General features: G+C 36.3%; 1 pseudogene across 1 annotated transcript in view; it reads right to left on the bottom strand.

The window, feature by feature from the left end:
- Nucleotides 1–240: 240 nt before the first annotated feature.
- LOC309483407 (leukocyte elastase inhibitor-like) overlaps nucleotides 241–24,807 on the bottom strand; it is an 81,648-nt pseudogene continuing 57,081 nt past the window's right edge. Inside the window, exon 6 of the transcript XR_014211707.1 lies at nucleotides 241–713. The product of XR_014211707.1 is annotated as a leukocyte elastase inhibitor-like (transcript). The remainder of the gene's footprint in view (nucleotides 714–24,807) is intronic.

The raw sequence follows: 24,807 nt of genomic DNA, 5'->3' as shown, positions 1-24,807 counted from the left end.
GTTAATGTTGCACTACTCATTAGTCCTGCATTACTTCCTGCATAGTTACTTATTAATGACGGACCATTATTATTATTACTATTATTATTATTATTATTATTATAAAGTGTTACCCAGAATAATCAAAAAATATATATTTTTTTTTACATTATTTGCATTTTGTGCAGAACTGTATCAAGATTCTTAAATTACTCTGTAAGTAAATACATACTTACAATTTCACTCAATTATTTACTAGTGCTTTTATTTATCAGAGGAACAGAGTCATCTAGAATTATCACTTCATCATCACTATCTTTAAGGAGAACAGAGGCGTCCATAAAACAGAATGACATTGGAGGGATTATGTCGGATGAAGTAAAGGAACGGGTGGTCTGCAGTGAAGATTTTTGGGGGAGAGGATGGCCTTACAGACGTTATACCGATGATGACGATGGCGGTGGCTGCAGCCGCTTCGGTTCCTTCCTCATTTACTTCAACAAAGGCTTTATGGATCACCTTCGACACCACCAGGTCATTTTTGGAGGACATGCCTGAAAGATTCACCTTTTTCTCATCAAAAACATCCTCCATTCCCATGCTGATCAGAAGATCCTTCATTTGGTATTTTTCCTCCATCTTAAATTTGGGCAGAGACACTTGAACTTCCTGTAGGATCATCTTGCTGGTTTGGTCCACTCCATGAGCTTCTCGTAGGTCAGTGCCTTTTCAAGCTGGATAATAAAGTGAGATATTGTTAATGTGTGTCTATTTGCATAAACTGGGGTCTGTTTGTAGCTACAGCATCAATGATGTGACGTTTATTTTTTTGTATTTGAATCGGCAATGCAAAGTCATGGAGACAGTAACTTGAATACACCTCTTCAATGGCTTAGATATATGAAGTATTAACCCTGTAAAACCTGATTTATGAAATAATGTATTAGTTATATATTTTGCAATTGGAACAGTTTATTAACAGTTGTAAAAAAATTGCATCTAAAAATCTACAAAAAAAGTGCAGAATCATATTTGATACACCAGGCTTTTATGGCTACATAGTGTGATATAGGGAAAATATGGAGGAAAAAAACAGCTCAGTTATATTCACAGGCAGAAACTGAGCAAAAATATGCAATTTGGTGCAGATGCTGATATTTATATGGCCAAAAAGTATGAAATTCTGATAGCCTGTAATGTAAAAAATTAGATCTCTTTATGAGATCTTTCTCATGGTATAGCAGACTACTGACATAAAGTGCACCTATGCCCCTTTTCACAAGATGTAAAATACGTCTCTGATGTCCCCAGAGTGTGTATGTGAAGTTTTAGCTCAAAATACCCAACGGATAATTTTTTACAGCATGTTTAAATTGTCACTTTTTGGTGCTCAGAAAAACGTTTTAGTGTGTGCCCTTTAAATGCAAATGAGCTGCTGCTGCCGGCCCAGAGGGCGGAGCCTCACGAGCTCTTGCTCAGTGTCAGGACAATCCCATCTCAAGAAATGATCATCTCAAAACATAAACTTTCAGTACTGGTGTTCATTTCGACCTGGACAATAATGACCTCAGATCCAGAGAATATATGCTGTATCAGGGCCGGCCCGAGGCATAAGCGAACTAAGGGGCTGCTTGGGGCCCCCTCGCCACCAGGGGGCCCCCAATCGATTTTTTATTTATTTATTTTTTTTACATATTAATTAACTTAAACAAGTGACATAAATGAATGAAATGATTAATAATTCAAGACAAGAAAATTCTGATTTCATGATCAATATACCTGCCTACAACTGCTGCTGTGTCTGCCAGTGTTTGAGTCATGTGCATAACCTCGCGTGCATAGACAATTTGTGCGCAAAGTCACAGTAATGTTAAGCCATGTCACAAAAAATTTGATTTGATCAATGATTTATCCTTTAAATGTAATGATATTCAGAACAGAACAAGAATTAAAAAAATAACTATAAACAAGCCAAAACGAAATAATTTAAAGCGAAAGTGAAAGTAAGTAGCGTTGGGCTCACGTATCGCTCTCATTAGAATAAAAATGTTTCAACATTCGTGATGGATTTGGATGGTAAACTATTCTTAGGCTTTGTACTTCACTCATGTTCCAATATCGACGGAAAAAAATCATCCTCTTCACACGCGCAAAAATGTGCTTGGAAACATCACAGTGGAAGATTACAAAGCTGGAATATGTTGTGTGTGTGTGTGTGTGTGTGTGTGTGTGTGTGTGTGTGAGTCGCGGGCGCGATCGGACAGTGGAAACATAAAAACATACTCCGTCATGTTCATACAAGACATCATTCAAACTGCAAAGTGTTGCAAAACGTTGGAGGATATTTTGCAAATAATTTTTTTTATATGTTTTGTGACAGTTTGTTTTCAGAAGTTTCCAAGAGTTAGTAAAAGAGTAAAGAAAAACTTAAAACTTTTTTAAGTATCTATTTTTTATTAAGTATTTATTCTTTATTAATACATAACCTCATTGTATTCAATTTATAATGTAACATTATAGCGTGACATTGTGTCAATAATCGTCAAGCACAGGTGACTCTGCGTGGTGGGAGGGGGCCCCCAAATCAAATTCTGCTTAGGGCCCCCAAAAGGCTCAGGCCGGCACTGTGCTGTATGTAGATAGAACAGGTATTGTCTAGTTTAATTACGGTTATAACTTGTTTTTCCATCTTGCTTTTATCCACTATTAGAATTAGTAGGCTACAAGCCTGTTGTAGCGGACCCCGTCCGAATGATTGCCAAAAATATACTGAAGAATTCAATGAAGTTTATTGTACATCACACAAAAGATGAAGCAACAGTTTTACTCCAGAAAATCACTGTATGAGCTGAACAAACAACCCAGTCTCACGGCAGTTCGTGACATAGTCACGAAATTTAATCTATTGATTCGTGTTCGTGGACACGAATTTCCCCATTTTTTCGTGTCACTCTGCACGACTTTCAATCTAATGTATTTCAATGGGACGTATTTTTCGTGCCTGCACCACGTTTTTCTTTCGAGAGCACAGTATTGTTTTTTCTCAATTGTTATTCATTTTGCAAACTTTAAGAGCTGCATTACTCAACATTTAATCAAGAGATTTTAATCCTCGTTTTTAATTGCTTTATATTCGGTAGGTTACTCAACATGAATCTATTGATTCGTGTCTATGGGCACGAATTTGCTTCTTTTTTTTCGTGTCAATCAGCACGACTTTCAATCTAATGTATTTCAATGGGGCGTAGATATGCACCACGTCTTTCTTTCGAGAGCACACTATTGTTTTTTCTCAAATGTTAGGCTATTCCTTTTGCAAACTTTAAGGGCTACATTACTCAACATTTAATCAGGAGATTTTAATCCTTGTTGTATTGCTTTATATTCGGTAGGCTACTCAACACGAATTGATTCGTGTCTATGAGCACGAATTTCCTTCTTTTTTTCGTGCCACACAACACGACTTCCAATCTAATGTATTTCAATGGGACGTATTTTTCGTGCCTGCACCACGTCTTTCTTTGCAACATGGTCTCACCCCCATTCGTCACATAGGCTATGCCGTCTGGTCATTTCCCCCTCACGTCCAAAGCCGACGTTGAGGGTACCCCCTATTCGTCACTTGACAACGGAGAGGGTCGTTCGATAGATTTGAGTGCAAATCCCTCATCTTTGAATTTTGAATTTTGAACTTTGATTATTTTTCTAACCCTAACTTTTTTCCTCTCTTTTTTATATAATTTTGGGCTACATTAAAATTACATAATTACAGGACGGTATATTTTCTATACCATGCCTTAATTTAGGTGGGATATTTTATAATTTTCGATCACATATTGTGCTAATTTCCCCCTTACGTCCATAAGCCGACGTTGAGGGTAGCTAGCTGAAACCCTTTTCTAAATCGGTAATATCAACGATTTTTCCTCTCTTCTTTTATATAATTTTGGACTACATTAAAACGACATAATTGCAGGACTGCATATTTGCTGTAGGCTTAAAACATGCCTTAATTTATTGTGGGATATTTTACAATTGTTGATGGTATTTCAATTTGCAATGGCTTATAGTGAGCCTACTTTGCTTTTTTTTTTTTTTTTTTTTGCGCAAAAAAAAGAAAAAAAGAATAGCCTAGTTTTATAGAACTTTCATCTCAATACTGATTATGAAGTTGTAATAAATTAATTATATATCCTACTGCAGAAATGTTTAAATTACTTTATATGGACATATCCTTTGGCAAAGAGATGGATGCATTCTGGGAAGTGATATGTGTTTAAATGTAATGGCTACATACTCGTGTTTCCTTCACTTGGACATTTATGCTGACCCCTTTAAAAATTTTAGCACGGATATAAAATATTAAGACTGTACTTTTTAATTATGATTGATATTTTGGCGCAATTTTGTGCAACACGTCACTGTGTGTGCGACCATCGCAGAAACCATTGCCCAGCGCGATTCCACCACGGTAAGTCGCTTACAACCCTTACAACAGCCTAATAAGCAAGATGAATTCATAAGCATTATTTACACGTCCAAAATTAATAAAATTACGAGTTTATAAAAAAAAAACATGTTCTAAGCCTAGATGTATATATGTATATATAGGTATATAAAAAAAAACATGTTGATATATATATATATATATATATATATATATATATATATATATATATATATATCAACATGTTTTTTTTTTGTTTTTTTTTGACGTGTAAATGCTTATTGAGAATTTATTGGGGGAATAGTAACTTTAATTGGGGACATCATAGATGATGTAATTTTCTCTCGATCATCGTGGTTCACACACAACGTCACTGTAATGTGTCAGTAATAACAATATTATCACTTGATCTAACGTTATAACGTTACTGCACATAATGCTGGCTTTATATCTGGGATGGCGAACCCTAGACACATAACGTTACACGCCATTAAAAAAAAAAAATGTTACGCGACTTTTAACAGTAGCACAGGAAATAGGAACAACGTGAATCTGTATTTATTTATCCTAAGAATGTACAAGAAAATGGGAATCACTCACTATTAGAGTACACTTTTTAAATCTTATATCAACATAACACTACATAATTAACATTTTCTGTTGTTCTCCCTGCAGATCCTGTCAAACATCACCTGTCGAACCTATCCGAACCTGATTTTCAAAACCCAAAGGCACTTTTAAGAGCCAACCTCTATCCCTTCATTATTTTCTATATCTTACATCCTCTCTGTTACTCTCTTTCATCCTCAATCTTTATCTATCTCACAGTCTTTATCTATTGCTCTTTCTTTCCTCCCTGTCTGTCTTTGTCTACTTGTCTGTCTTACCCATCTTTGTCTGTCTGTCTGTTTGTATCTGACTGTCTGTTTGTATCTGACTGTCTGTCTGTCTGTATCTGACTGTCTGTTTGTATCTGTCTGTCTGTCTGTATCTGACTGCATAGCAATGGCCACCAAGCATAAACTTGATTCAAAGGATCCCCACTACCAAGAGGGGAGACGCATGGCTCTGGAGCTGAAACATGAACACATTCTAGCTGAAGCCAAGGTTAGAGTTTTTGTACACCTCAATCATTTTATAACAAACATAACAAATTAAAGTAAAATGTGATGAGGAATATGTAAGAATGATGAGTGCAGAAGATTTAATACAGGTATATTGCATGATGCATCCTGCCATGCTCTGTGACATGTGTTAATAAGGGAATATAATAATAATAATAATAATAATAGTATATGCAGTTCCATCCCTCTGAGTTACAGATACTTGGAGAATCTATTCCAAGGCTCATTTAAGCTGTTCAACACCTTACTAACACCTTATGTTGTGTTTTCCTTTCACAAGTTACCTGCCTTTTGGTTACCTTACTTTTATCAACATCAGTCTTACAAGAAATATTCACTCCAATACACAGAGAGCAGCTGATGAGAGGAAACGTATACGAGACCCTCCACACCAGGGGCGTGTCTAGAGGGGGGGCACGGGGTGGCACCGGCCCCCCCTGGAATATGACTGGCCCCCCCTGGTGCCCCCCCTCCAATCTCATTGGGTTAGATTTATTGTCAACCTGAAAATGCCCACCGCACCACTGGACCAGAGCGCTGTCAATCACTGTTTGATTTGAGACTCGCGCGAACGCGAAGAAGAAGCGAGCACAGTAGTATGGCAAGCCAAGAGGCTCAGAAATACGCCATAGATTAATCGCGTTTAAAGCCAAACGCCGTCAAATACGGCGTTTTAAACCGTATTGGACGCCGTAAAATACGCCGTTGTAATTACAAACGCCGTAAAAGACGCGCGAAATACGTCAATGACGCCGTATTTGACGGCGTTTTAGTGTGCATGGAAAGCGCCGCTTTTTACGCCGTTCATCTCGCCATATGACGCCGTAAAAAACGCCGTTTTGGTTGCACAGAGCGCGCGCTATTTTACGGCGTTTTGCTTATAGTATAATGAGACACGCCCGCTGATTTCCACAGCCAGTAAGTTTGAACTGTTCTCTCCCAATCAATGATGAACTGAGTCAGACCAGACGAATTCAGCACGGATCATTTGTGGTAATCCAATTCGTATGCTCCCAAGGAATTATTAATTTTATGTATTAAAATAATCCAAGATAAATAATAAACTGAAATTAAAGAAAATATTAAAGAACATTCAAATCAATAAAGCAAAATGAATAGGATTTTCACATTTTAAAAGGGTGTCACACAGGGCTTAATTTGAGCCGGAACATGTGAACATGGGTGACACATGACTTGCCCGCTTGTTGTGCTAGTTGAGATTGCTGTTAGCCTCGATCGTTTCACTCAGGGGAAAAATGTCAAAAAGACAGCAAAGTTTGCTTAACTTTTTCAAATACGCTGGCCAGTCAGATCCCAAACAAGCAAAAATCGTTTCCGCTGATCAAGAATGTGGAGACCATGGTGGACACAGCAGTAGTATCGACATAATATCTCGTTATTTCGACATAATAAGGGGACATTCTAATCTGCAATAAGCCACATTAAGCGTTCTTATAATGGTTTTCTATGGGGGGAAAATACTTAACGTGTAATTGCGTTCTGGGCTCATCTGATTTTTTTTTTTTTTTGTACATAGCATAGCCCACATTGTTATGATTTTAGTATCATAATGATTAATAAATGCACGCACAATTATCCGTGAACTTGATTTGAACAAATGCCTTTCAACTTGTGTGTGCAAAATTCAGTATTAAATGAATGTGCAGCAATTTGTACAAATAGAGAGTCTGTAGGCCTACTGTACTGTTGTAGCCATTAAATAAGCGCATTTAGTTTCATATTTGTTAAAATATTATATATAAATATATGTTATTTTTTCCATTTATGTTGATTTATGAAAAGTGAACAGCACGAGTAAGATAGGATGCGCAATATGAGACATGGAGAGGTTCAGACATGATTTTGACCAATTCATTAAGTTTTGTTTTGTAGAAAACCTTTCTTTAAAGTGAATTTCGTTTTGTATAAATTGTATCTTAATTTTAATAAATTTTTCATCAACCAATTGCGGACAATATAATCATGGAGGCGCCCGCGCGGTCTCTTGCATTGCACGTTAACTGGAGCGCATCTCATCCTAACACTTAACGAAACTCAGTGTAAGCCTCACACAGAGAAATACATCAAATACACAAAGCTTGAAATGTCTTTAAACTAAATAATAATAATAAAAAAAAGAAAAAAAATTATAATTCTCATTTCCGTTTAGTTTAAGTTTTTCAACTAATAGTTATATTTTCCTTTATTTCAGGTTTATTTCGATTAGCATTTAAATGTTTTTTTATAGTTTTAGTTTTACTTTACTAACCCTGCCTGGGCAAAACATCAACAGAACTGTACATTTTCCAACTCTTTCAAGCCACGAATTTTTACAAATATTCACGAATTATTTAATGCCGGTCTGGGACACAATATTAGGCCAATCACACTCATCCAGGCCAATTAACCTACAGCTATTGTTGCAAGCATAATTTACATTTCTTTTCAGAATAATGACTCAAATGTGGGAAAGAAATAACTAGGCTATGTTATTTTTATTTATTTATTGTCATTTGCTGAGTTTGCTCCCCTTGCACCTTATGTTTTATCTTTTAAAATGACGGAAATTATTTCAAAATTCGTATTTTAAAAACGGCTTTACTCACTGAACTTCTATACCCACAAACGGTTGACTTTTTCCCCCAAGTCGTTTATTTCACTATGAACTGGACGATGGAAAGGGCAAAATATTTGAATCTTCATTTTACAAAAATATATTGGATATAACGAAATGTAATAATGCTATTTAATGAATATCAATGTAATATGAATAAAACACGAATTTAATTAGCCTACAAAAATCGGAATACTATTTAATTCTGGAAGGAGATAGCTTATAGACATACCAACAAACCTGCCACATTTTTTAGAAATAGCAAAAAATACATTCGTCTTATTTTTTTCAAATAGGCCTATTTAAAACACAAATTCATAGGGCATTCTATGGGTTATAATATTTTGTGTTATTCAGCACTTAGATGGAAATGTGCCGAGTTAAGCCAATACGACCTGGATTCTTTTCCTTATTTAATAACTCCTCATATATGAGCATAAGAATTGGATTAAATGATCCGTGCTGAATTCGTCTGGTCTGACTCAGTTCATCATTGATTGGGAGAGAACAGTTCAAACTTACTGGCTGTGGAAATCAGGGGGCGTGTCTCATTATACTATAAGCAAAACGCCGTAAAATAGCGCGCGCTCTGTGCAACCAAAACGGCGTTTTTTACGGCGTCATATGGCGAGATGAACGGCGTAAAAAGCGGCGCTTTCCATGCACACTAAAACGCCGTCAAATACGGCGTCATTGACGTATTTCGCGCGTCTTTTACGGCGTTTGTAATTACAACGGCGTATTTTACGGCGTCCAATACGGTTTAAAACGCCGTATTTGACGGCGTTTGGCTTTAAACGCGATTAATCTATGGCGTATTTCTGAGCCTCTTGGCTTGCCATACAGTTGGGCGTTTTTAAAACCGGAGGAAAGAGACACCACGGCACCCACCACACCATTGGACCAGAGCGCTGTCAATCACTGCTTGATTTGAGACTCGCGCGAAGAGAAAGCAAGCACAGTTGCGCGTTTTGAAAACAGGAGGAGCGATACCCCACGACACGTCAGTGTTTACGGTATGTAGCCTACATGTATGATGAGCGACTGAGTGACCTGGGAGTGCTCAATGTAGAGTCACGGAGAGCCAAGTCCCTGGACATGGATGAGTTTATCAGACTATTTGGTAGCCAGCACAAAAAAACGCAGGATACAGCTGTTCTGAGGCAGAGCAGAGCATAACACATGTGATGGTGCAGTTAACCCACAGGAACAGGCACATTTCATGCTGAGAATGTTTACACACACACACACACATTTAATTTTTGTGTTGAAAATAAAGTAATGCAAAAAGTAAAGTAAATAAAATAATGTTAAATTACTAAATAATGTCTGTGTGATTTTTATTTATTATTTATTGGAACAGAACCGTGTTATCTAATCCATGCAAAACACACAAATTTTATACCATCTATATTAGAGCACTTGGCATTGCACAAGACTTTGGAAATCGTGCTTAATATTTTCTAAACCAGTATTTATTTTCAGTAGAATTTTCTGATTGGCCCCCCCTGACTGATTCTTGGTCCCCCCTGTGCCCCCCCATTTATAAAATCCTGGAATCGCCCCTGCTCCACACACCTCTAAAAGGGACTCTGTAGGACGTGGTAAGCCGAGGGGGAGGAGAGGAGGGCGACGCCAAGCCTCCGCCACAGGTTATATCTGAATTATTTGACATTTGTAGGAATTTACTATGACAGTGTTGGACCAACTCAAATTAGAACACTGTAATTGTTTATTGAGAGTTTAAAATATTCAAATATCTAAAAAGACATAAAAAATGTCTGATTTCATAAATTGTTTAGTATATAGTTTGAAAAGAAGAACAAAAATAGAGTGTGATAGCCTAACTTTTTTCTTATTCTTCTATGTGCTGTTTTACAGCCACATACCCCACGGTTGAGTGCTCCCTGTCATCCAGTGTGGAGGTTCCACTTACTGCAACCTCAACAAAACTAAATCCTCAAGAGGAATTTGGTAATTCACAGTGATGAATTTATGCATGTACAGTATAAAAAAAGTGTTCATTCTAATACTGATCAGTTGACTTTTAATTGTTCCTTATCTAAATTATCCCTTACTGCTTTATTTTTGGATTTTCTTTACAGAAAAAAATAGGGAGAGGCTCTCTGATATTTTGGCATCATGTCCTTCTGCTGCTCAGCCTCAAAGTAGCTCTGCATCATCATGGTCTTTTCGGCAGCAGAAAGCCTCAGAGCGCTGGAAGGAAGCAAGACCATACCACCTAAAATGCCTTATTTCAAAAGAGGCTGTTGGTCATCCCCTGTGTTGCCTTTGCAACGAGCCTGCTGTTATTAGGTTGGTTTTCATTAATACCAAACTTCAATTACCCAGGGTGGGTTTGCTGAGTGCCCTGCTTCATAGGCTAAGATACATGTCTTTTGGGATGGGAGAAGACTTAGATACCCAGATGAAAAACACATTAATGAGAAAAGTAAATCTAGGACCTTCTTGCTGTGAGGTGACAATGCTAAACACTGAGCCACTATGCAATCCTTTACAATAAAATCGAACCTAGTAAAAGTGAAATAGCTTAAATAGAGTGTACAGTACTTTATATAAGTTATTCACCTGAAATAATGTATTATATTATATAACTCACTATTAGAGTACACTTTTTAAATCTTATATCCAGACATATTGTTTTATTTTCTCCTTAGGTGCAGAGAGTGTCTTCCTGAGGAGTGGTTCTGTGGGGACTGTGATGTATTGCATCACAAAAAACATCCACTCCACAACAGGGAATGCGTGATTCGTGGTTTTTTTGAAGCCATTCCTCCAACCACATGCATCATTAAAGGGGAAGATGGATATTGCACCCATGAGCAAGGTACATTCTCACGAAAGCTTTAATTTTGCTGTTCAATGTGTGTCTGCAGACAGTTACAGATAATCTAAATTATTGGTTTTCCTTCTTTTTGCCAGCTTGCATTTTGCCAACTGTGAAGGTGCCAGACTGCTCCTGTGGAGGCACAAACTTCACTGTGTTACCAGGCAAACCAGTGATTTTAATTACCATCAATGGTAAAAAAAAAAAAAAATATATATATATATATATATATATATATATATATATATTGTAGATTTGATGTTTTTCACACTAGTGTGCTGTGGCATTGTGCTTACAATTGCAGAAGTGTCAGAACATATGGAATAGCACATGGTATTGTAATTAACTGAAACAAAGACAGATGTTTTTTTGTTTTTTTCCTCTGCAAAGAAAAAAATTATTAGCATCTTTCCAGCATGATGTCCAATCAACACAGCAGTGTGGAATTTAGTGAATTTGAAAATATAAATGTGGGATTATAGGAACTTGTGCAATGTCTCTCAACCATTCACAATGTGCAGAATGAACCAAGTGTTGTAAAATTAAGTATGTGGTAAATGTGTATTATATTTGTAATACATTTTTTTTGTTCCAAGGGCGTTTTGACTTGCATCAGCCACTGTATGAATGTCAAACATGCCAGCAGCAGTGGACCCCTGACTTAAAAGACCTCCTAAGAAGTGGATATTGGCCAGCCTCCGTCACCAATTCCACACTTTATACACTGGACCTCCTGAGCTCCCTTCAGGAACTCAAGATCATCTCTCCGGGATTCTCCAGACAAGCCTTCGCAAAACTGCTGGAGCATCGCACTAAGTGTGGAGGAAGAGTAAGTGTAAATGTTATTACCATTTTATAAAAAAAAAAAATCCATAAGCAGACAATATCAAAATACTATTTCATTCTATATATTTTCCAGTCTGGACCTATCAACGGCGATGCACTGCAGCGCAGCTTCTTAGAGCTTTCATATGCATCATTTGAGGAAGACCAGCTCTGCTGTAGTGCTCCTTTCACTTGCCCAGCCTGCACGCCGGAAATGTTGGCTGTTTCAGCAGATGGAAACAGAAAGCTATATCGCTTTCGCCGAAACGGAAGGTGATCTTTCTTCCAGTCTTTTTATTGATTTATTTTCTTACTTCATATATTTCATGAATGGATTTTCTATTTTTCTTTCTTCCTCAGCTCTGATGATCCTGGCTTTTTTGAGGGGGTCTTTGTGGCTGAAGACAGTGCGGTGTCTAGATTTGTCGACACCATACAGAAAGCAGTGAAAAATGCAAGTTGACAAAATAGTTGTTACAATAATAAACGTAACCCCCACTTCAATTACTCCTGCCTACCAATTACAAAATCAAATTGAGAGAATAAATGCTATATATTGAATGACACCATTGCTTTTATTTGATTTGTCATGTTTGTTTTGTGTGTCATAGACACAGGGAAGAGGCACATGTGGGGACTCCCAGTGGACAGCAGCGAGGGAAACTTCAAGGAGGGCTTCAAAATTGGATGAAGAGGGGATGGAGGTTGCTGTGTGTCGCCATGGGTTCCTTTTGAAAGCCCTTAATATGTACAGGGGGGAGATATTTGCCTACCCTCTGTACCTTCAAAGGGAGCTCATGCCAGCCAAGGCACAATTCTTCGCAATGGACGTGGCATGCAAATACTGGCCATACCTGGAGAAAGTTGCTAGTGTCCTTCCTGCTCTTCAGGAACTGACCACTATGAAACCCTTTCTCAGTGTAATGCATGCTCGAGCCCATGCTACTAAGTGTGAGGTGTGTATAATATTTTGGCATCATATGTATGTACATTTGTAATATTTACAAGCACATTAATAATATGAAATATAAGTTAAGCTACACTATATTATCTTGTCTTTTTGCATAACCATTTCTTGCATGGAATGTAATGCCCTTTGATGCAAATTGTGGTTTGTGATATTGGGCTATATAAATAAAATTTAATTGAATTTCTTCCACCCTTTACTAACAGATTAATTGGAGTGGCAGGAACCAGGAAGGGGCAGGGACAACCGCTGGTGAGGAGGTGGAGCAAGTGAACAGTTACCTCTCACGTTGTGCCCTGACGACCAAATATATGTCCAAAGCAGGTGACCGGAGTTTGCAATATTCGTGTATACTTTTTTTAGATTGATCATCGTAACCTCATTATTTGCTTTCAACCGCACGGGTGGACATGCTTACATTGCATGCAATGGGGTGGAACGAGAAAAAAAATCTCTCTTTACATCAGGCACTTTCCACAAGATATGTGAAGGTAAGTCTCATATTAATTGTTTTGTGTGTCCTTTTGTTGTGTTTACTTGGCCTGTTGTTAATCATACAAAGTTTTAATCCTGATTATTGTATAACACTGTTCATCAGACTTGTCAGAGACTCCATGATGAGACTGCAAGGCTAGCTGACCTAAAAACAGAGCTAGATTGCACAGATGAAGTGGTGTCACAGTGGCTATCTGATGTAAAGGAATGGGCAGCTGGTGGTAAGCATGACCAGATAAAAGAAACAACAAACATCCCTTTCTGCAATCTAAATTTTATGTTTGATATTATAGAGCAGCAAAAAATAGTAGGCGGATCATCATCTAATCTGATGCCACATTTATGTCAGGTTTATTAGTATATTCCAGTTCCCTGCAGGAAGTGCACATACAAAGTTTTTAAATAAGTTGGATTAAAAGGTTTTACATGAAATTCAAGCAGAGAAACGGTTCTGTGTTGTTTTAACAGTGAATTTGCTTTCACTATATCTTCTACAGAGACACCTGATACATCTCGTGCCAGTCAAGGCACCACACACAGAGGACTTCAGCAATCAATTGAGGGGCTCTACCTTAGTGTGAGGCACCGGAAGCGAACCCTCTACCGTCAGAATGGTATAACTATATAATATAATAGGTTGATAAATTCAGGCTACTGTATGCATCCTACTCCACCAACATGGAATTAGCAAATAATGTAGTAGCACAGTTCAGCTCAATCATTGAATTCTGTTCTTTAAATGACCAGTCTGTAGGTATTAGTGGTAGGATTTAGTGGTATCTATCAGTAAGGTTTGACGATTGCAACCAGCTTCCCTCACCTCTATCTTTCCAAGCTACGGTAGCCGACGAGAAAATGTGAGAGGTACTATCTAAATCCAGTGTTTGTTTGTCCGTTGTGGGCTACTGTAGGAACATGGAGGTGCAACATAGCGGCCTCCGTGAAAGGGGAACGTATTTAGATAAAAAAACTGCCAATTCTAAATTAATTAATGCACAATTATTATTTTCAGGCAATCATGAAAAGTGTGTGTGTGTGTGTGTGTGTGTGTGTGTGTGTGTGTGTGTGTGTGTGTGTGTGTGTGTGTGTGTGTGTGTGTGTGTGTGTGTGTGTGTGTGTGTGTGTTAGTTATTCCTGCAAATAGATTCCCCCCAAAATGTTACACACTGGACAATTTGTTTCCCATGTCAGTCTACATTATAATTTTCACATACTTCAATAACTGCAGCTTTGCGTTTCAATTTTTTGGTGCTATAATTTTTTTCTTGTTGAAGAGTTCTGTCAAAAACCTCTGCCTCTGTACTTCATGTCTTTCTAGACAGCAGCAAGTTTCGCCATCGCCTTCGAAGGAAGCTGGCAGAAGACAAAAAACTCCTTCTTCAGGAGATACAGAAATACAATGATCTTGTACTAGAATCGGCAACAACCATTGACGTAGCTGTGGTGGAGCATTCCCTAACTGGAGAGAGTACTGTGTCTCAAATATGGCCGTGGGAGGTTCATGGCAGTGGTATGTCTGTTTTTAGATGCTTCACAGGAATTTATTTACAGTTCTGCTTTATAGAGTATACTGAACTAAGGCATGAATGTTACATATTGAGTGTTGTAATATTAATTTAGTTTAATGGTGTATTTTCAGTTTTCTTATGTATCAATTTGATAAAAAAAAAGTCAATGTTTGTAGTGATTATGCAAGATTGTCTCATGTATACATATAACTGTTATTGATTCTTAGCAAACATTTCGATCAAGAAGCGAGTGCACGACCAAGTGATGTTAACAAGGCGACTGCATGAGGAAACAAGCGTTTTGGTGTTGGAGATGGCACAACACTGCACGTGGTTGCAGAGCCTGGCAATGGTTCTCAAGAACAAGTTGGCTGAGGAGGGTAAGTTTAATTAAACCCTGTCCATCTAATGTGTTTAAAAAAAACATACAAAAAAACACATCAGTCACAGAACTTGGATGGAGTAGAACGGTTATGGCTCTCTTTGCCGTGGTCCTTTGGGATATACATAAAAAATGGGGATTAAAGTTGTTACTGTAGCTATGGTAACAAGTCAGTAAGGCTATACAGATTCACATTTGCTTGAAAGATGTGCAGATTTGTTGTACTATGTCTGTTACTGGAAAGCGGAAATCAACAAAAGAATTTGAACATTGGAATTTGTGTCCTGGTGTGTTACATGGGGTTAGGATAACATCAAGATTAATCTTATTATTATCTCCTCCAGTCAACATAGAAAACCTTGCTGGTCAGCAAGTAACAAAATGTGTTACTTCAGCACAACTGTAGTGAAGAAGAAAACTGTTAACTTAAAACAGCTATCAGACATATACTGTATATGCTGCTTTGGGCCTCCCTCCATAAAGTCACCTCAGTGAGCCATGTTGCCTCAAGTTGTTTTATACAGAAGCTAGCCTGGTCCCATGTCAGCGATACACATAAAAATGCCAATTATCCTGCTATGTAGATTTGAATTGGTGATATCTTTTTACTCCATTTAAGTTATTTGGCCCAAACATAAAAGATCACATTCATCTAATCTTTCCTAATGATCCGCTAGCTGCCCGCCCCATAAGCAAGCCGTCAAAAAACGCGTCTCTGTAGGCAGCCTAGGCTCTGAGATCTGCACACAAAAACAATTGCACTCACCACCACTCACAAAACAAATAGTGTTCCAACCAATCACCGACAGGGGTGGGTGTTGTGAGGTTTTCGCGTGCAGCCGTCATAGGCAGCCTTGCACGAGCGCAAAACCTCACAACACCCGCCGTGATTGGTTGGAACACTATTTGTTTTGGTTTTGAGTGGTGGTGAGTGCAATTGTTTTTGTGTGCAGATCTCAGAGCCTAGGCTGCCTACAGAGACGCGTTTTTTGACGGCTTGCTTATGGGGCGGGCAGCTAGCGGATCATTAGGAAAGATTAGATGAATGTGATCTTTTATGTTTGGGCCTGAAATCACTGATACAACCTTTAATATAGTTTGTCTTTAATGTAATCTCGTTTGTATTTTGAGACGTAGACCAGGGAAATGAGGGACTTTGCTGTCTCTTGAGAAGAAGACTGTCAGAGGTGTCAGAAAGGTTCCAAGTGGTCCTCCAACAGTACAAGATTGCCTTAGGTCCTGAGGCCTCTGTCCTTCTACATGTTGAAGAGGAAGATCAAAGTGGCCTCAGTAGTCCAGAAACCAGTGAGGATGAAGAGGAAAACACAATTTAGGTAATTTATTTATTATTATTATTATTATGGATGTTTGTTTGTTTGTTTTTTGGAATAACCCCCTGTTACTGTTATTCTTAATAATTTATTTGTGTGTTTTATTAATGCTTTACACACCTTACTTATTCTAAAACAGCTGAAATTCACCCTCTTATCCTAATTCTTGCTTTTTTGTTTTTCTGTATTTCCCCAGATGGAAGCTGCACGAAGGACTATGTTGAAGGAAATGGACTTGCCCTATATCTGTGTATTATTAGTATGCTGATTGATTAACCACATCAAAATCTTGTTAAAAATTCAAACTGTGTCTTTAGATTTTCCAAGCAATTTAGTAAGCACATTGCACAGTTCATTGAAAATGCACAAACCTCTCAGTATAGGTGCACCAATCTTATCCAAAAATGTAAACTTTGCATGTATGATATTACCAGATGTAATTACTGGGCTCATATGATATTAGGGTAGTGTATACTCTTTTAAGAGAGACTCCCCTTAATTGTGGTGACCCTGTGACCTTTCCTTTTGCACCAACGTTAGGCCAAACTTTTGACTTGCATACAACAAATGTTATGAACCGATTTCTGTAATTTGCTGAGCAATGAATCATGTCATGTTGACCTTATGACATTCCCTGTAGCACAATCATTAGACCAGAATGTAAAATTGAATATTGTCTAATTGGGCAGATTGCCATGAAATCTTGTAAGCACATGATGACTTTGGTGACCTCATGACAATTCCTCTATCATCACATTTAGGCCTTAATGTAAAAACTCATTCTTGATTGCATTTCTCAATATTCACTTATTCTGTGGTGCAGCAGCAGTGTCTGTGTCAGTCTATGTCATTTTGTTTTTCCCCAGAGGAGGCTGCCTATGGATCACTACTTGATAGAGTGTATATAACTGTTGTGTAACTTTATATTACTGCAAAGATGCATTATAGTATGTAACAGAAAAATACACCGTTTTTTATTTTACGATTATACTTTATATTGTATATTATTACAGTTGACAGATGACTTAATTCTTTGTTCTGCTTGAGCTTTTTGCAAGTAAACTTAATAACCTCACATTCCAATGTTTTTAAATACAGCCTTATGGCTTGTTTGACAAATATGCATTTGGTGTATTTTTACTGGTATTGTTGTGAAAGACAAGAAATAAAGTATTTCCAAAGATGAATATTTTGTTTTTACTTTTTCATACTTTATTGAAAAACAATATTTTATATTTGTATAGTTGATTAAAAAAACATCACACTGTGGAATCTTGTTTACAGATAAACTGTTTAACAGTTTAAACTCTGTTTAACATCAAACTGCATTATTAATTAATTACTTTAATGCATGTCTTTTTACTTATTTTCAAACAATCAACCTTGTTTGTAATTAAACAAGATCTATCATAATAAGTAATGTGTATCTGTTAGGTGTATAATGTTACAGTTTTTCTCGATTGCTGAAACACTATAACTATGGATTTGAACTCAAATTTCAAAAACACAACACCGTTTATCAAAAAGCACATCCTTTTCCCCAAACTATAAACACTACTCCCCAGTTTTGACACATGAGTCAGATTTGTTCAACTTTCACTGCAAAACTTTACACACATTATCCATTTATCATTGCCTACACAATGTTGTAATTTAGAAAGCACTACACAAAGAGTCAAAACTAATCACACAGCAATCAGAACCTTCAACAGATCGATGAAACGGATAAGATGAGAGGGGGAGGAGAAAGGGAAAGGGCTAAGAGACAAGCAGTCTCAGATGAGATTTGTGCCAGCTCCCTAGTTGGGGTCATCCCTCTGTTCCCACAGCTCTATGTTACCACGGCCCTATGTTCCCTCTGCCCTATGTTCCCACATTTCTGAGAATTTTTTTTTACAGAAAATTTTGAAAATTAGGTTCTATGTTCCCACAACCATATGTTCCCACAGCCCTATGTTCCTACAGTCCTATGTTCTCTCAATATTTTTAAAATTTCAAAGATTTTTCTCAAAATGAAACTCTAAGTCAAGTCATTTTCTTACCACATTTAACCCTCCCCTGTCCCCCAAACAGTTACTGTGAGCAAGAAGCGCCAAGTCACCAAAAGGTCGGGAGAAATCTGTCAGGAACTCTATGATCCCACATTAGGACATTTTCAAAATTGAGTATTGTGTTCATACATTTCCCTATAATTTCAACAGCTAGTCTATACTACTACAGCTAGTCTACACTACAGCTATTCTACACTGCTACAGCTAGTTAGGGTTAGGTTTAGGGTTAGGGTAACCCTAACCCTCTGTGGGAACAAAGAGCTGTGGGCACTTAGGGCTCTGGGAACATAGGGCTGTGGGAACATAGGCACGCTCCCCCTGTAGAGACGTGCCATTGAACTTGTTACTAAGTGTACAAATCAGCGTCCATACTTGAAGTTCTTCCAGTTTCCAGAGTAGGGTTAGTTTTAGGGTTATAGAATTGTAGCTTTACTATACACTCACCTAAAGGATTATTAGGAACACCTGTTCAATTTCTCATTAATGCAATTATCTAATCAACCAATCACATGGCAGTTGACAGACGGGCCGGTCTGAGTATTTCACAATCTGCTCAGTTACTGGGATTTTCACGCACAACCATTACTAGGGTTTACAAAGAATGGTGAGACATTCAGATGGTAGAGTCAGAATTTGGCGTAAACATAATGAGAACATGGATCCATCATGCCTTGTTACCACTGTGCAGGCTGGTGGTGGTGGTGTAATGGTGTGGGGGATGTTTTCTTGGCACACTTTAGGCCCCTTAGTGGCAATTGGGCATCGTTTAAATGCCACGGCCTACCTGAGCATTGTTTCTGACCATGTCCATCCCTTTATGACCACCATGTACCCATCCTCTGATGGCTACTTCCAGCAGGATAATGCACCATGTCACAAAGCTTGAATCATTTCAAATTGGTTTCTTGAACATGACAATGAGTTCACTGTACTAAAATGGCCCCCACAGTCACCAGATCTCAACCCAATAGAGCATCTTTGGGATGTGGTGGAATGGGAGCTTCCTGCCCTGGATGTGCATCCCACAAATCTCCATCAACTGCAAGATGCTATCCTATCAATATGGGCCAACATTTCTAAAGAATGCTTTCAGCACCTTGTTGAATCAATGCCACATAGAATTAAGGCAGTTCTGAAGGCGAAAGGGGGTCAAACACAGTATTAGTATGGGGTTCCTAATAATCCTTTAGGTGAGTGTATATATCAACAATCTCCTACAGTTGAAACATACATTATACTATATTTAAATGATCAAGATGAAAAAAATCGAGAGGCTATCAGGTCATTGAGTATATTTGACTGTTATTGTAGTTGTAGAACAACCATCAGGGCCGTCTCCAATGTACACTATTTAAAATTTTTTTCCAACTGCTTGCACACATTTTCAAAACTATGTCACCTTTTTTCAAAACTTTCCCAAAACTGCACACACAAAATTGTGTGTAGCCTAGTGTTTTGAAAAAAGTGTTTTATGCAATTGAAAACTGAGTCAAAGGCTGAGAAATAGTTTATTGTTTTTGGAGATGTGGTGTGAAGTTTTGCACTTTGAGTGAGAGGTTTCAAAAAATCGTGTGACTATGGCAAGCCGTATTAACATTTAATCATTTAAACCGACTAGTCTCTATTTTCATGCTACTAGTACTTATTTTTTAGATACTAGTATCTATTCCATTAAGTACTAGTACTTATTCATTAGCTACTAGTGTTTATTCTTTAGGTACTAGTGCCTATTCTTTAGATACTAGTTCTTATTCTTTAGGTACTAGTACTTATTCATTAGATACTAGTACTTATTCAGTAGATACTAGTACTTATTCATTAGATACTAGTACTTATTCAATAGATACTAGTACTTATTCATTAGATACTAGTACTTATTCAATAGATACTAGTACTTATTCATTAGATACTAGTACTTATTCAATAGATACTAGTACTTATTCAATAGATACTAGTACTTATTCATTAGATACTAGTACTTATTCATTAGATACTAGTTCTTATTCATTAGATACTAGTACTTATTCATTAGATACTAGTACTTATTCAATAGATACTAGTACTTATTCATTAGATACTAGTACTTATTCATTAGATACTAGTACTTATTCATTAGATACTAGTACTTATTCATTAGATACTAGTACTTATTCAATAGATACTAGTACTTATTCATTAGATACTAGTTCTTATTTATTAGATACTAGTACTTATTCATTAGATACTAGTACTTATTCAATAGATACTAGTACTTATTCATTAGATACTAGTACTTATTCATTAGATACTAGTACTTATTCATTAGATACTAGTTCTTATTTATTAGATACTAGTACTTATTCATTAGTTACTAGTACTTCTTATTAGATACTAGTACTTATTCATTAGATACTAGTACCTATTAAATAGATACTAGTACTTATTCATTAGATACTAGTACTTATTCCAATAGTGACTAGTAACTATTCTTTTGTTACTAGTAACAAATAATTTTTTTTGCCATTGACTTCTATGGGGATCTGTCATTCAGATATCAACTATTCAGTTCTGACTAGTATGTATTCCAATTGTGACTAGCACATATATATTAGATACTAGTAGTTATTTATTAGGTACTAGTACTTATTTTTTAGATACTAGTAACTATTACTAGATACTAGTATGTATTCAATAAACACTAGTACTAAGTCATTAGATACTAGTACCTATTAAATAGATACTAGTACTGATTAAATAGATACTAGTACTTATTCATTAGATACTAGTACTTATTCAATAGATACTAGTACTTATTCATTAGATACTAGTACTTATTCAGTAGATACTAGTACTTATTCATTAGATACTAGTACTTATTCAATAGATACTAGTACTTATTCATTAGATACTAGTACTTATTCATTAGCTACTAGTACTTATTCAATAGATACTAGTACTTATTCATTAGATACTAGTACTTATCCAATAGATACTAGTACTTATTCATTAGATACTAGTACTTATTCATTAGATACTAGTACTTATTCATTAGATACTAGTACCTATTTATTAGATACTAGTACTTATTAATTAGCTACTAGTACTTATTCATTAGATACTAGTACTTATTCATTAGATACTAGTACCTATTAATTAGATACTAGTACTTATTAATTAGCTACTAGTACTTATTCAATAGATACTAGTACCTATTTATTAGATACTAGTATTTATTCCAAATGTTACTAGTAAGATTTTTAATATAACTATCCAGTTGCCGTTCTGACTAGTCAAAACATAAGACGAGTAAAAAAGCAGTTGTGACTAGTAACATAAGAATAGTTACTAGTAACAATTACAAAAGATACTAGTATCTAATGAATAAGTACTAGTATCTATTGAATAAGTACTAGTATCTAATTAATAAGTACTAGTATCTAATTAATAGGTACTAGTATCTAATGAATAAGTACTAGTATCTAATGAATAAGTACTAGTAATATTTTAAAAGATACTAGTCAAAATTGGAATACTTACTAGTCATAAATAAATAGATGATATCAAAACAGAATAGCTACTAGTATCTATTAATTTGCAGATATCTTCAACCTCATAAGGAACTAGTAAGAAAATATTAAGAGATATCTTCTTTCAAGCAGATCATTACATAAACATGAGTATACTCTCAACCATCCAATCAGAGTTCATATGGTAATGCAGGCTAAACTACTATAGAAGAATGGTTTTTCCTAAGTTACTGGCTTTGTTGGTTTATCTAGATATTTGGTTAGCATGAAGGGGAGAAGAGATGCGTTTAATATGAGATTTATTTACAGTAGGCCATACTAAAGACTTAACTGCCAATAATAAAATCCAAACATCAGTGAAAAACCGGTTCATATTCAACAGCCAAACAACCACAATACCCAGAGATTGTGATTTTGGAGGGCATTCATAATTCACAATAATAAAAAAAAACGCAATACATCTCTGCGTCTGATATGCGATTCATGTCAAAATAAGAGTAGCCTATATGCACTATATTACATATAGGCCTACCTATTCATTATTTTATTTTTTTACTCTAATAACATAAAAAAAGGTAGGCTATTATTATATTGTGATTTATAAAAATTGAATAAAAAAATTCAACATGTTGCTAAACTTTAATACTATTGTATATTCTGCAGCTGCAGGTTCCATTACAACATCAGTTGAATAAGGTGTTTTTTTCTTTGACAAAAATGATCATGGCCTACCATAGACAACACATAGCTACACATAGATAATTCATAACACATACACAATAATGAATCGATATTGAATCGAGATCAAAATCGAATTACAAGCTTATCCTACTATTTTTTTGTGCGGGCATAGGCTAGGGGTCGCTATCTCCATGGGACGTTCACATATCGCATCTTTTGCGCGCTCGAGTTCGTTATTTCAAATAAGTGATTTTTTTTCCCACAATTTACATTTTTTCCAGGCGCAGTGAGTCAACATGAAGGATGGGGGTGCACCCAAACACTACGGGTGTTTTTTCTTCTCCATAAATAAATCTTGTAGCAGAGCTACAGCAAGCGTTTTTCGGTGGTGGAAATCCATTAATTAGCTATTAAAAGTTATTTTTCATTGTGGAGAGCGCAGTGCATGGTTACATAGCAACGACAGACGCCACGGGAAAATCGGACCGAATGTGACCAATTTAAAAATTATTTAAAGGCTGAAATATGCGAGGTTTATCTTTTTATAAAAACTTTTTTGTCAAAACTTTATTTGAACTTGTACATGTTAGTAGATAACATAAGACACTCCTTTAAAATCTGGCCATCATTTTTAATGTTATTATTTTAATGTTTATGTAAACCAAAAATGCATATTGATGCTAAGTTTATTATTTGCTGGTTTTCGACATAAAACTTGGTGAATTGATTTTATTGTGTAGTATTAGTACTTTTTGAACAGGATTCTGTGATAACCGTGATAATTTTTTGTCATGAAATCCTGAATAGGCTAATATCTTTAGGCCTATCTATAATCATGAAATTAAATTTTCATGCCATTTCATCTCTAGTTATCATGCACTATAAAATCAACTGTAATTATGTGTTTTTAAAGTATAATATGCAAATTACAATTTTCTATATATTTTTTTTCATCTCTGATTCTGTTCTTTTCTCTGACATATAGGCCTAAACAAACAATTTTTTAGGTCTAAAACAGTTTGGATAGTTGTTAATATGAGAGTTATGAGACATTATTTAAGAGATTTAAGTATTGTATTACATGAGTAGCTCTCGTCCACTTTCATTTTTAAAAAGTAGCTCTCAAAAGAAAAAAGGTTGGAAGCATACTGACCGTTAAGCGAGATTTAGCTGTCTCTCTGACCGACGCTCATCTGATTCTATGTAGGCCTACAAATTGCAAATTAATTAATTGCTTCTCATGAAAGCACTTGAATATTATGGTAACACTTTACAATAAAGGTGCACTAATATGCATTAATTCATGCTTTAAAGGGATAGTTCACCCAAAAATGAAAATTCTGCAGTTCCAACCCCGTAAGACCTTCGTTCATCTTCGGAACACAAATTAAGATATTTTTGATTAAATCTGAGAGCTGGATCACTGCTTCATAGGCTTCTAAGGGATTGAAACTTGCCGGCCCAGAAAAGTTATTAAAGACATCGTTAATATAGTCCAAGTGACTACAGTGGCTCAATCTTAAGTTTATAAAGCGATGAGAATACTTTTTGTGCGCAAAAACAAACAAAAAATAACGACTTTATTCCACTATTCATTTCCTTCTCTCTGGGCATCGAGTTAGCTCACGTAGTGTTTTAGCGCAGCGCGTCTGTGTTGTACGTCACACGTAGGCTCACTATTGGCCGTCGCTGGTCATGTGTGTGATGCGTGTGACGTGCAACACAGAAGCGCTGCGCTGTTTTACTACGTGAACTCACTCGAGGCCCAGAGAGAAGGAAATTAATATTAACCATGTCTTTAATAACATGAGGGTGAGTAATTACTGACAGAATTTTCATTTTTGGGTGACCTATCCCTTTAGGCTAACTAATGCACAGATAATCATGTGTTAATGTATGACTCAAGAACTAAACCATTAATTGATTACTTCATACAGTAACTGATAAAGATTCTTAATGATTAATAGATTAAGTAATATATGAATTTTTATTAATTAAATGTGTCAAAATGTGTTAATTCCTTAATAACATATTATATTAACTAATAGT

The sequence above is a fragment of the Leuciscus leuciscus genome (genome assembly GCF_965113295.1).
Source record: "Leuciscus leuciscus genome assembly, chromosome: 20".
NCBI lineage: Eukaryota > Metazoa > Chordata > Actinopteri > Cypriniformes > Leuciscidae > Leuciscus > Leuciscus leuciscus.
The sequence above is the reverse complement of the archived record's forward strand: the minus strand, read 5'-3'. Positions and strand labels throughout refer to the sequence as shown.